The 15,006-nt window shown below is 45.8% G+C and overlaps 1 protein-coding gene across 2 annotated transcripts in view; it reads left to right on the top strand.

Annotated features, from left to right (window-relative positions):
* RIPOR3 (RIPOR family member 3) overlaps positions 1-15,006 on the top strand; it is a 195,464-nt gene that overhangs the window by 10,077 nt on the left and 170,381 nt on the right. The window contains exons 3-4 of one of the 2 annotated variants that reach the window (XM_072110623.1): positions 9,267-9,314; positions 10,803-10,900. The gene's annotated coding sequence lies outside the window, so the exon portion shown is untranslated. Of the gene's footprint in view, positions 1-9,266; positions 9,315-10,636; positions 10,656-10,802; positions 10,901-15,006 lie in introns of those variants that run through there. The other variant, XM_072110624.1, reaches the window with a different exon arrangement.

Genomic DNA, 15,006 nt, shown 5'->3' with positions numbered 1-15,006 from the left:
GTGCTGGTTCCTCGAAGACTGACCGGAACTCTGACAGAAACGCAGTGAGGCTAGACACAACCGGGTCATCTCTGTCCCAAAGCGGAGTAGCCCAGGCCAGGGCTTTCCCGGAAAGAAGGCTGAGGACAAATGCCACCTTGGAACGCTCTGTGGCAAATTGCGACGGCATGAGTTCTATGTGCAAGGAGCACTGGGTTATGAAGCCCCTGCACATCTTTGGATCTCCATCATACTTGCCGGGCAAAGAGAGGCGTAGCCTGGGTTCAGCAGCAGGAAGATAAGCCGGGGTAGCAGGGGTCGCAGCGGCCGCTTCAGGAGACTGTTGCTGATGTTGGGTAGCAAGTAGTTGTTGTAGCATGGCGGTGACTTGCTCTAGCTGATTCCGCTGTGCTGCAATCTGCCGGGACTGGTGGATCACGATGGTGGCGAGATCAGGCTGACTGGGAGAAGGAGCCTCGGCGGGATCCATGGCCGGATCTTACTGTTAGGATCAGTGGATCCTCTGGACCACCACGGGAGATGTAACTAGCTAACACCCGGAACCGGAGCCTAGCGGCACCTGGTATTCACCAGAGCCCGCCGCAAAGCGGGTTGGACTTGCTGCGGCAGGATACCACTAGGTCGTTCCCAGGTGTGACTAGCCCACGGTGGCAGCCGAGGTCGAGGTACCTTAGCAGATGACAAACTCGTAGTCAGGTCCAGGCACAGGGTCAGGGCAGGCGGCAGAGATGCAACGTCAGGTTCAAGTCCGGGGTCAGCAACAGGAGGTCCAGGCAGGTGGGAACGGGAACACAGGCACACAGCAACAGGGAGGAACTCAGGTAACACGGCAACACAGGACTCAGGAACGGGAACACACAGGAATACACTGGAACGCAGGAACACAGGAATACGCAGGAACACAGGAATATTCGCTTGGAAGCTTTCTCTAAGGCTAAGAGGCACAAAGATCCGGCAGGGAATGATGGGAAACAAAGGGTTAAATACAAGACAGGAAATGACCAGTACCAATCACCTGTGCGCTGGCCCTTTAAATCTTGAGACAGTGCCGCGCGCGCCCTAGGGAGCGGGGCCGCGCGCGAGACCTAGTCCGGACGGGAGCGGGAGCCAGGAGAGGTGAGTGTACAGGAGCGGGACCGGGGCAGCGGAGAGAGGCACGGGTGCACCCGCGATCCGCGATATGGATCGCGGGGGTGCCCGCAACGGAGGCACGGGTGCACCCGCGATCCGTGGTATGGATCGCGGGGGTGCCCGTGACAGGTGTTATGTTCATTTCCTTAAGGTGTCTCATCAACATCATCTGGGTGTGCTTTTCATTTTTTGGATGCTCTCTAGCTGGTGAAGAAGAATTGGCTGATCTTCATTGGACCTGGGATGGTCATGATGATCAAGATTACCAATTGCTGGCTTAGAAGAACAGGAGGCATGGTCATTTGGGAGGGGTGGCCTAAAAGACCCCGTAGAGCATGAATTGATTGTGGGGGAGTACTGTTCATGGAGAGTGGGGAGGAGTGTGAGGGGTGAAGTGGATTGAGCCAGAGGATTTTCGTGGGCTTATAGGAGGGAGAACTGTCAATTGTCGGTATCCATGATGACAAAGAGCACTAAAACATACTGGAGAATTTGTGATAGATAAAGGCCAGGTACACAGATTTTCTGTTCAGTAGGTGAAAATGAGGTATTTCTTAAGGCACATTAAACGGACTACAAATTTTCGAGTAACGCTACTAAAAAAACAACTAAAATATTTGGCATAAGAGAAAATAAGTTCATTTACATAAATCATAATAAATAAAATACCAGGATATTTAATATATATGTATAAAAAAGAAATTCATATATACAAAAAATTCAAATATGGGTATTCAATGCAAAAAAATAAAAAGTAATACATAAAATATACTCATACCCTATGAGCAGACAACATATTTCCTGAGTGATGTAATATGGTTACACATGGAGATCTATTGATAGATATAAATATAGGGGGAACTGGTAACTTATTTGGAACATATTCACATATATTTATATTTCTACAGGAGAGACACATTTATAGATGTATAAATAAATAAATAAATAAAAAGAAATACATTGTTACAGTACATCAATTGTAATTGATTGTTGGTGACACCAGGTGGCAGCATGAGAGTGAAAAAACTGACCTTACAAGGCTAGCTGGCGTTGTTAAGCTACTTTGCGTACAAAGTATAGCCCAGGGCATGGAGTACCTATAGGAAGATGAATCTTGAGTGGAAATACCCTGCTAATTTATATACACACCCATTTTATTTATAAAGAGTTCTTCTAATTTATTTATAACAGCCTTCATATAAATACACCCAAATAACATTATATACAGTACTCCATATAAGGCCACCCAGCTTAATTAAAATCCAGACCCTATATACAGATCCCCCATAGACAGTATACACATTCTCTCCCAGTCACAGTAAACATAGCCTCCCCCAGTCACAGTATACACAGCCTCCCCCAGTCACAGTATACACTTCCCCCCCTAGTCACAGTATACACAGCCTCCCTGAGTCATAGTATACACAGCCTCCCTCAGTCACAGTATACACATCCTCTCCCAGTCACAGTATACATATCCTCTCTCAGTCACAGTATACACAGCCTCCCCCAGTTACAGTATGCACAGCCTCACCCAGTCACAGTATGCACAGCCTCACCCAGTCATGGTATACACAGCCTCCTCTAGTTACAGTATACATAGCCTCCCCCAGTTACAGTATACACAGCCTCCCTGAGTCATAGTATACACAGCCTCCCTCAGTCACAGTATACACATCCTCTCCCAGTCACAGTATACACATGCTCTCCCAGTCACAGTATACACAGCCTCCCCCAGTTACAGTATGCACAGCCTCACCCAGTCACAGTATGCCCAGCCTCACCCAGTCACAGTATACACAGCCTCCTCTAGTTACAGTATACACAGCCTCCCTGAGTCATAGTATAAAGTGCCTCCCTCAGTCACAGTATACACATCCTCTCCCAGTCACAGTATACACAGCCTCCCCCTATTACAGTATGCACAGCCTCACACAGTCACAGTATGCACAGCCTCACCCAGTCACAGTATACACAGCCTCCTCTAGTTACAGTATGCATAGCTTCCCCCAGTTAAAGTATACACAGCCTCCCTGAGTCATAGTATACCCAGCCTCCCTCAGTCACAGTATACACAACCTCTGCCAGTCACAGTATACACATCCTCTCCCTGTCACAGTATACACAGCCTCCCCCAGTTACAGTATGCACAGCCTCAACCAGTCACAGTATACACAGCCTCCCCCAGTGACAGTATACACAGCCTCCCTGAGTCATAGTATACACAGCCTCCCTCAGTCACAGTATACACATCCTCTCCCAGTCACAGTATACACATCCTCTCCCAGTCACAGTATACACATCCTCTCCCAGTCACAGTATACACAGCCTCCCCCAGTTACAGTATGCACAGCCTCACCCAGTCACAGTATGCACAGCCTCACCCAGTCACAGTATACACAGCCTCCTCTAGTTACAGTATACACAGCCTCCCTGAGTCATAGTATAAGGTGCCTCCCTCAGTCACAGTATACACATCCTCTCCCAGTCACAGTATACACAGCCTCCCCCTATTACAGTATGCACAGCCTCACACAGTCACAGTATGCACAGCCTCCTCTAGTTACAGTATGCATAGCTTCCCCCAGTTACAGTATACACAGCCTCCCTGAGTCATAGTATACACAGCCTCCCTCAGTCACAGTATACACATCCTCTCCCAGTCACAGTATACACAGCCTACCCCAGTTACAGTATGCACAGCCTCACCCAGTCACAGTATACACAGCCTCCCCAGTTACAGTATGCACAGCCTCTCCCAGTCACAGCATGCACAGCCTCTCCCAGTCACAGTATACATATCCTCTCTCAGTCACAGTATACACAGCCTCCCCCAGTTACAGTATGCACAGCCTCACCCAGTCACAGTATGCACAGCCTCACCCAGTCATGGTATACACAGCCTCCTCTAGTTACAGTATACATAGCCTCCCCCAGTTACAGTATACACAGCCTCCCTGAGTCATAGTATACACAGCCTCCCTCAGTCACAGTATACACATCCTCTCCCAGTCACAGTATACACATGCTCTCCCAGTCACAGTATACACAGCCTCCCCCAGTTACAGTATGCACAGCCTCACCCAGTCACAGTATGCCCAGCCTCACCCAGTCACAGTATACACAGCCTCCTCTAGTTACAGTATACACAGCCTTCCTGAGTCATAGTATAAAGTGCCTCCATCAGTCACAGTATACACATCCTCTCCCAGTCACAGTATACACAGCCTCCCCCTATTACAGTATGCACAGCCTCACACAGTCACAGTATGCACAGCCTCACCCAGTCACAGTATACACAGCCTCCTCTAGTTACAGTATGCATAGCTTCCCCCAGTTAAAGTATACACAGCCTCCCTGAGTCATAGTATACCCAGCCTCCCTCAGTCACAGTATACACAACCTCTGCCAGTCACAGTATACACATCCTCTCCCTGTCACAGTATACACAGCCTCCCCCAGTTACAGTATGCACAGCCTCAACCAGTCACAGTATACACAGCCTCCCCCAGTGACAGTATACACAGCCTCCCTGAGTCATAGTATACACAGCCTCCCTCAGTCACAGTATACACATCCTCTCCCAGTCACAGTATACACATCCTCTCCCAGTCACAGTATACACATCCTCTCCCAGTCACAGTATACACAGCCTCCCCCAGTTACAGTATGCACAGCCTCACCCAGTCACAGTATGCACAGCCTCACCCAGTCACAGTATACACAGCCTCCTCTAGTTACAGTATACACAGCCTCCCTGAGTCATAGTATAAGGTGCCTCCCTCAGTCACAGTATACACATCCTCTCCCAGTCACAGTATACACAGCCTCCCCCTATTACAGTATGCACAGCCTCACACAGTCACAGTATGCACAGCCTCCTCTAGTTACAGTATGCATGGCTTCCCCCAGTTACAGTATACACAGCCTCCCTGAGTCATAGTATACACAGCCTCCCTCAGTCACAGTATACACATCCTCTCCCAGTCACAGTATACACAGCCTACCCCAGTTACAGTATGCACAGCCTCCCCAGTCACAGTATACACAGCCTCCCCAGTTACAGTATGCACAGCCTCTCCCAGTCACAGCATGCACAGCCTCTCCCAGTCACAGTATGCACAGCCTCACCCAGTCACAGTATACACAGCCTCCTCTAGTTACAGTATACACAGCTTCCTCTAGTTACAGTATACACAGCCTTCCCCAGTGACAGTATACACAGCCTCCCTGAGTCACAGTATACACTTCCTCTCCCAGTCACAGTATACACATCCTCTCCAAGTTACAGTATGCACAGTCTCACCCAGTCACAGTATACACAGTCTCTTCTAGTTACAGTATGCATAGTTTCCCCCAATTACAGTATACACAGCCTCCCTGAGTCATAGTATACACAGTCTCCGTCAGTCACAGTATGCACATCCTCTCCCAGTCACAGTATACACAGCCTCCCCCAGTTATATTATGCACAGCCTCACCCAGTCACAGTATACACAGCCTCCCCCAGTTATAGTATGCACAGCCTCACCCAGTCACAGTATGCACAGCCTCACCCAGTCACAGTATACACAGCCTCTAGTTACAGTATACACAGCCTCCCCCACTGACAGTATACACAGCCTCCCAGAGTCATAGTATACACAGCCTCCCTCAGTCACAGTATAAACATCCTCTCCCAGTCACAGTATACACATCCTCTCCCAGTTACAGTATACACAGCCTCCCCCAGTCACAGTATACACAGTCTCCCCCAGTTACAGTATGCACAGCCTCACCCAGTTACAGTATGCACAGCCTCCTCTAGTTACAGTATACACAGCCTCCTCTAGTTAGAGTATACATAGCCTCCTCCAGTCATAGGATACACAGTATTCCCCACTCACAGTATACACAGCCTCCCCCAGTCACAGTATGCACAGCCTCACCCAGTCACAGTATGCACTGCCTCACCCAGTCACAGTATACACAGCCTCCACTAGTTACAGTATACACAGCCTCCCCCAGTGACAGTATACACAGCCTCCCCCAGTGACAGTATGCAGTCACAGTATACACATCATCTTCTAGTCACAGTATACACAGCCTTCTCTAGTTACAGTATACACAGCCTCCTCTAGTTACAGTATACACAGCCTCCCCCAGTGACAGTATACATAGCCTCCCTGAGTCACAGTATATACATCCTCTCCCAGTCACAGTATACATATCCTCTCCCAGTCACAGTATACACAGCCTCCCCCAGTTACAGTATGCACAGCCTCACCCAGTCACAGTATGCACAGCCTCACCCAGTCACAGTATACACAGCCTCCTCTAGTTACAGTATACATAGCCTCCCCCAGTTACAGTATACACAGCCTCCCTGAGTCACAGTATACACAGCCTCCTCCAGTTACAGTATGCACAGCCTCACCCAGTCACAGTATACACAGCAGCTTCTAGTCACAGTATACACAGCCTTCTCTAGTTACAGTATACACAGCCTCCTCTAGTTACAGTATACACAGCCTCCCCCAGTGACAGTATACATAGCCTCCCTGAGTCACAGTATATACATCCTCTCCCAGTCACAGTATACACATCCTCTCCCAGTTACAGTATGCACAGCCTCACCCAGTCACAGTATACACAGCCTCCTCTAGTTACAGTATACATAGCCTCCTCCAGTCATAGGATACACAGTATTCCCCACTCACAGTATACACAGCCTCCCCCAGTCACAGTATGCACAGCCTCACCCAGTCACAGTATGCACTGTTTCACCCAGTCACAGTATACACAGCCTCCACTAGTTACAGTATACCGAGCCTCCCCCAGTGACAATATACACAGCCTCCCCCAGTGACAGTATGCACAGCCTCCCTGAGTCATAGTATACACAGCCTCCCTCAGTCACAGCATACACATCCTCTCCCTGACACAGTATACACATCCTCTCCCAGTCACAGTATACACAGCCTCCCCAAGTTACAGTATGCACAGCCTCACCCAGTCACAGTATACACAGCCTCCCCCAGTTACAGTATGCACAGCCTCACCCAGTCACAGTATGCACAGCCTCCCCCAGTCACAGTATACACAGCCTCCTCTAGTTACAGTATTCACAGCCTCCCCCAGTCACAGTATACACAGCTTCTTTCAGTCATAGTATACAGAGCCTCCCCCAGTCACAGTATACACAGCTTCTTTCAGTCATAGTATACAGAGCCTCCTCTAGTTACAGTATACACAGCCTCCTCTAGTTAGAGTATACATAGCCTCCTCCAGTCATAGGATACACAGTATTCCCCACTCACAGTATACACAGCCTCCCCCCAGTCACAGTATACACAGCCTCCCCCAGTCACAGTATGCACAGCCTCACGCAGTCACAGTATGCACTGCCTCACCCAGTCACAGTATACACAGCCTCCACTAGTTACAGTATACACAGCCTCCCCCAGTGACAGTATACACAGCCTCCCCAAATGACAGTATGCAGTCTACACATCATCTTCTAGTCACAGTATACACAGCCTTCTCTAGTTACAGTATACACAGCCTCCTCTAGTTACAGTATACACAGCCTCCCCCAGTGACAGTATACATAGCCTCCCTGAGTCACAGTATATACATCCTCTCCCAGTCACAGTATACATATCCTCTCCCAGTCACAGTATACACAGCCTCCCCCAGTCACAGTATGCACAGCCTCCTCTAGTTACAGTATACATAGCCTCCCCCAGTTACAGTATACACAGCCTCCCTGAGTCACAGTATACACAGCCTCCTCCAGTTACAGTATGCACAGCCTCACCCAGTCACAGTATACACAGCATCTTCTAGTCACAGTATACACAGCCTTCTCTAGTTACAGTATACACAGCCTCCTCTAGTTACAGTATACACAGCCTCCCCCAGTGACAGTATACATAGCCTCCCTGAGTCACAGTATATACATCCTCTCCCAGTCACAGTATACACATCCTCTCCCAGTTACAGTATGCACAGCCTCACCCAGTCACAGTATACACAGCCTCCTCTAGTTACAATATACATAGCCTCCTCCAGTCATAGGATACACAGTATTCCCCACTCACAGTATACACAGCCTCCCCCAGTCACAGTATGTACAGCCTCACCCAGTCACAGTATGCACTGTTTCACCCAGTCACAGTATACACAGCCTCCACTAGTTACAGTATACCGAGCCTCCCCCAGTGACAATATACACAGCCTCCCCCAGTGACAGTATGCACAGCCTCCCTGAGTCATAGTATACACAGCCTCCCTCAGTCACAGTATACACATCCTCTCCCTGACACAGTTTACACATCCAGTCACAGTATACACACCTCCCCAAGTTACAGTATGCACAGCCTCACCCAGTCACAGTATACACAGCCTCCCCCAGTTACAGTATGCACAGCCTCACCCAGTCACAGTATGCACAGCCTCCCCCAGTCACAGTATACACAGCCTCCTCTAGTTACAGTATACACAGCCTCCTCTAGTTACAGTATACACAGCCTCCTCTAGTTACAGTATACACAGCCTCCCCCAGTGACAGTATACATAGCCTCCCTGAGTCACAGTATATACATCCTCTCCCAGTCACAGTATACATATCCTCTCCCAGTCACAGTATACACAGCCTCCCCCAGTTACAGTATGCACAGCCTCACCCAGTTACAGTATGCACAGCCTCACCCAGTCACAGTATGCACAGCCTCACCCAGTCACAGTATACACAGCCTCCTCTAGTTACAGTATACATAGCCTTCCCCAGTTACAGTATACACAGCCTCCCTCAGTCACAGTATACACTTCCTCTCCCAGTCACAGTATACACTTCCTCTCCCAGTCACAGTATACACATCCTCTCCCAGTTACAGTATGTACAGCCTCACCCAGTCACGGTATACACAGCCTCCCCCAGTTACAGTATGCACAGCCTCACCCAGTCACAGTATACACATCCTCCTCTAGTTACAGTATTCACAGCCTCCCCCACTCACAGTATACACAGCCTCCCCCAGTCACAGTATACACAGCTTCTTTCAGTCATAGTATACAGAGCCTCCCCCAGTCACAGTATACATAGCCCCCCCCCTGAACCTTTTAATTAAGCGCGAATGTAATTCATTTTTCAGGTAGTACGGACTTGCCAGTGTTTGGGGAATGATGGAAAGCTAAGTAAAGTAAGTAAGTTTTTTTGGTTTAATACCCAACAACAGGGGAGGACTGGGGGCCACAGTATGAGGAGGATGGAGGACCGGGGGGTCACAATATGAGTGAGGATGGAGGACAGGGGGCCACAATATAAGGGAGGATGGAGGACAAGGAGCCACAATATGAGTGAGGATGGAGGACAGGGGGCCACAATATAAGGGAGGATGGAGGACAAGGAGTCACAATATGAGTTGGATGGAGGACAAGGGGCCTAATATGAGGGAGGATGGAGGACAGGCGCCACAATATGAGGGAGGAGGAGGACACATTATGAGGAAGATGGAGGTCAGGGGGCACAATATGAAGAAGATGGAGGCCAGGGGGCACAAAATGAGAATGGACCAGAGGGGGCCACAATGTGAGGTGAGATGGAGAACAGGAGGCCACAATTATTTCCTTTTTCCTAATAATTGTAATGCATGGCGGTACAAAAGACATTGCTACTATTTCAGGGCTTGTACGCCAGAAAGCTACCCTTATAAATTTCACTTATTAACTTTGTCTCCCCTTACTTAGGCTGCATTTACATAAACGCATGTCCGCCAGGCTGCAGCCAGTTGACCCCTCCCCTCTCCATAGACATACACAGCGCACAGCGCCATAACATGGGGAGAGTTAGGACATGTCCTATTATTTCCCTGTGTACGGAGCAGTATGGTGCCGCACGTGCTGCTCTGTGCGCCCATTGCCAGCCCTTAGGGGACATATTTACGGCAGCATATATGGCATATACGGACGTATATAAGTCCCCCAACAGTCATGTGAATGCAGCCTTAGCCTTAACTAGGTTGAACTGTGGCAGACAGACTATATAACAATTATCGTGTGAGCACCAGTGTGGTCTATGCAGAAATAAAATTGGGAATGATTCCTGAACAACCCCTAGTAAGTAGCTGCACTTTTATTGTCAGTGTGGCCCTGGCAATGAAAGGGTTTACCAGTGCAGAATAAATTCCTTTATAAGGATTGGACTTGAGGGGGGCCTTGTGTGTTTTTTCCCTTTTTTCCTTCTGAATCGTCTGTTTGTGATTAAGCATTGAGCAAAACCCAAGTAAATAGAGAAAAAAAAAAATAATCATGATGTCTGCCTTCTATTCACCAGCGAAGACCATAGGCGAAAGCAAGCCTCATATGGTCTGTGATTAATAGCAGATAGTTTCTGACACGGTTATAAGTTCTGCATGTCCTTCCAATTAGCTGCACTTTCCCAGTCGCCATGCCAGATTTAAGGGGGTAGTGAAAGGGGAGGGATTCACAGAGGGGGTGCCTTCTACTCCCATCTGGAGAAAGAAGCAGTCAGTGTGACAGAGGTACAAAGTGAGCACCCTTCCTCCCTCCTCCTTCTCTATCCTCCTCCTCCCTCCAAGTTTTCCCCTATACTATGTACATTGTATACAAGTGCTGCCTGCTTTTGACATGTGCTGAGCTGGCTTTCATGATAAGGCTGTTATCTGCAGGCTGCATGTATGACGACTCCAAATAAACACCACTCCACTGGAGATCAATTACAGCACAAGCTGGACGCACGCACACGCTGAATCTTGGAGAGTGATCGGTAAGTGGTACACTCTACTTTTTCTAATTTGACCTGGGCAATGATATGGGATGAGGAGAAACTCTGAATATAGGAATCCTGTTTTAGTATACTGAACAAGCACTACAAGGCACCAGTGACCCAAGTAAACAAAGATGCACTCAGAGTGAAGAAAGAAGAAGACATACAATTGTATCCTAGAAGCTTTAGAACTAGAAAGTCCAAGAAGTTAAATGTCATTGCTTAAGTTTTACAGGCAAGTCTCATTTGTATTATAAAAAAAAATTCTGTAACCTTTTTAAGGGGTTATTAAGGCTTTTAAAGTTTTTCTTTGTAAAATACCAATTATCAATTTGAGGCTGGGGGAAAGAAAAGGGGCAGACTCTTAGCACCCCTGGCAATAACACTATGTACAATAATGTACTATCGTATCATAATAAGCAGCTTAACCCCTTGCCTCCAATGGCCATTTTCCTTTTTTTTTTGCTCCCGTTCTCTAATAAGCCAGAACTTTTTTTTATTTTTCAGTTTACAGAGGGCTTTTCTCTACATAACAAATTACACTTCTTAGTAGCTCCATTTAGTATTCTGTGCAATTGAAAAAAAAACAAATGTGATGGAATGGACAACGTAGGTGCCATTTTGTAGGTTTGTTTTTACAGCTTTCACCGTGCAGTCCAAAAGACAAATCTACTTGTTTGTTTGGGTGGCAAAATGGCGAAAAAAATGGCGATTCGTACATTTCAACATTTTTAGAGTTATGGTGTACAGCTTGGGGTAATCATATTTTTTTGATATTGTGGGTATTGTGCGATGCCTAATAGCTAATATGTATGATTTTATTTCTTCCCCTTGAGTAGTGGGTCTGATCACTTATACTGCTGGAGGCAGCAATAGGATACAAAAGATGAGCAGTATATTTAAATTATACTGCTCATCTATTACAGTCTATTACTACCTCCAGCAGTTTGTAACAGATTTTGCGAAATGTCTAGAAACCTCAGAGAAACTCTCTGCTGTCATGGCAATGGATTGGTGGTTCCTGATGATGCCCACGGGAAGCGCAAACAACATCAAATTGGAGGCACCCACATGCCAAAACAGCTTAGGTGCCACAGTGGTACAGTGTAAAGCACACTACTATTTTGATTGTGTTTGTCAATAAAGCCTAAGAAAGTAAGGTAATAGACAGTAATACTCTTGTCAGTATGTCAGTGATGAGCCCAGGACCACTATATATAAACTAAAAATTCAGGCGCTGTGGTCCTTGCGCTAATTGCTAGGGTGGTAAAAGATCCGGAGCACGGACCCAATGCTTAAGCATCGCACTTTCAGTAATGCCCACTCCTGTACATAACCCCCTCACATTTGATTGTGCCAGTAACAACTGTACTTATATACAGCTACAGAAAACACATGAGAAATCCCTACTTGTTACATCCAGTGCCTGCAGGTGACATGTCCAGGATTGTAGATGTTCTCTATCTTCTCCATTAGGTCTAGCATCACCTTGTCTCCTCTTTAGCCATCTGTCCTCAATGTGGAGTTCACCATACAGACATCTTACGATCTTCATTGTTGCTAAAGCTTGATCCTTTGACTGTTATCCTGCTGCTACCTCACTTTCCCCAAAATACTGTAAGACTGCATTGAGATGTGGCATTTGCCTTGTGTTTAAATAATACAAAACAGCGGCTGCTGGTTATTGATTGCATGCATTTGCATGGAAACGCATATGCGATGGGGCCGAGCAACGCCCATGGAGGTTCACCTTGCATTTATATATCGCAGCCTTATAAAGCTACATAGAAAGTCCTCCTGATATACTAGTAGCACAAAATGACATTTTGTAAATACCATAAAACATATACCATATATTCTCGAGTATAAGCCGACCCAAGTATAAGCCGAGGCCCCTAATTTTACCACAAAAACCTGGTAATACTCGAGTATATAAGGTAACATAAAACATAAAACAAATGATCCCACACAGCCCCCAGTTATGTCCCCATTGCCTCCAATAATGTCCTCACACAGCCAACAGTTTTATAACTACAGTCCCCAGTAATGTCCCCACAGGCCCCAGTAATGTCCCCCACAGCCCACAATATGTTGCTACAGCCCCCTCAATGGGGCGGTTTTAGAAAAAGTGGAACCCTGGGCAAAACTAAAAGTGGGGCCCCAAAATGAAACTATTTTATGAACAGTCACATTTAGTAATGGGAGTTTGCTCCCTATAGCCCTGCACAATAATAACACTTTTTAGTTTACAAACTGTAGCATAGTTAGCAATCTGTAATATGGGACTGTAGGAGAATTTATAGGAAAGAGACAGATAATAGGTAGATTGATGATAGAAGATACATATGAAAGATTATATGGATTTATAGATTGATAAATTAAAAAAATATCAAGTATATTATATTTAGATGGCTAGATAGATGATAGAAGATAGATATGAGAAATAGATACAATAGAAGAGAGAGAAGATTGAGTGATAGATGGATAGATAAAGATAGATGAATACATAAACAAAATGCTATATAAACAGATCTATAGATGGGAAATAAACAAATTATAGGAATTAGATAACAAGACAGATAGATGATAGATATAAAGACAGGAAATAGATGATAAGCATCTTCACCCAGGCATTCAACCAAGGGGCATTAAAGAGTAATAAAGAGTTATATCTCACAGGGCCATGTGCGAGTCCCCATAGAAAGTAGTGCTGCAAGAAACGTATTTGTGCATGAGGCATGAGTATGTAAAAAAAAAAAAAAAAAGATTGCACATACACTAATATTTTGCGGATTGTACCTAACAGCAAACCCATTTTTATGAACCATTTTACCCAATTTAATCCAATTCAGCCATATTGACTATAGGTACATGTTTATGTATACTGTATGGTTGTTACAGGGATATATCTATCTGCATGGTATAGTGACCGTAGGTACATATTTATGTGTGGATTGTCATTATTCTTGTTATTGTTGGACCTGGCCTAAAAACAGCGAAAGAAAGTTTGCTGGTTTTGCAAATAAACGCGGCCTCTCTGTGTCAATTCCTCCCTGTTTTCTCTTCTTGTTGTCATGTGATGTCACACAGATATAGGATGAAGTGCAGCGACACCTTAAAATCATTCAAATAAAAATCACCTGGCCCAGATGGTATACACCCCTGGGTATTGATGGAATTATGTACTGTGATAGACAGATCTTTATTTTAATATTTGGAGATTCCTTAAGGACTGGTTCTGTTCCACAGTACTGGCTCATACCAAAGGTGGTGCCAATATTCAAAAGAAGATCAATAAGTGATCCTGGAAACTACAGACCTATGAGTTTAACTTCAGTTGTTAGGGTAATATTTGAGGGGTTTGTTAGAGATGCTATCCTGGAGTATCTCACTGCACATAACATTATAATTTAGCAATAGCATGGGTTTATGAGAACACAACTAGAACACAATAACATTTTCCAAAACTGTGTTTTTCAGATTAGAAAAAAGGTGACTAAAGGGAAACCTCATTACAATGTTCAAATATCAGAAGGAACAGTACTGAGATTTTACTAATGAACCTTTAATATCTAGGTCTGTGGCCATGATAAGAGGTCAAGAGGAGAAGCATTACCATTGCCACAAACAGGGATTCTTTACTGTAGGAGCCTTATACTGTGGACTTCTCTGTCACATGAGATTGTAATGGCTGATATTTTGGGGTTTGCTTCCTCTGGATGTGTTGGCAGTGCTGTTTAGTGAAGAAACAGCAACGTATTACATCATAGATTGCTATGATGTAAGGAGTCCCATCCCCAGCAGTGTTGTTGATCTCAGTATTTAAGTCAAGCTCTCCCCAGTTCAGAATGAAGGAGATCTGGTAAGTGCTGTCTGAGGATGCATGACCATCAATTACAGTGAAGAGGGCATTCTGAAGTGAGGAAAGCTTGACTTTGTGTTAAACTCTCCGCCTCCTTGACGTTACACAACCAAATCACATCTCACTGGGCCATGAAATAAACATGATCTAGAAGGTGTTCAACTGCTTGATGAAATACTGGTAGTGGTTTATTAGGGCAATTTTTGCTGACAGGTTCACTTTAATAATGATTTCTCTGTGAGTC

Source organism: Engystomops pustulosus, chromosome 6 (genome assembly GCF_040894005.1).
Source record: "Engystomops pustulosus chromosome 6, aEngPut4.maternal, whole genome shotgun sequence".
NCBI classification, from domain to species: Eukaryota; Metazoa; Chordata; class Amphibia; order Anura; family Leptodactylidae; genus Engystomops; species Engystomops pustulosus.
This window is presented reverse-complemented; position numbering and strand designations above follow the sequence as displayed.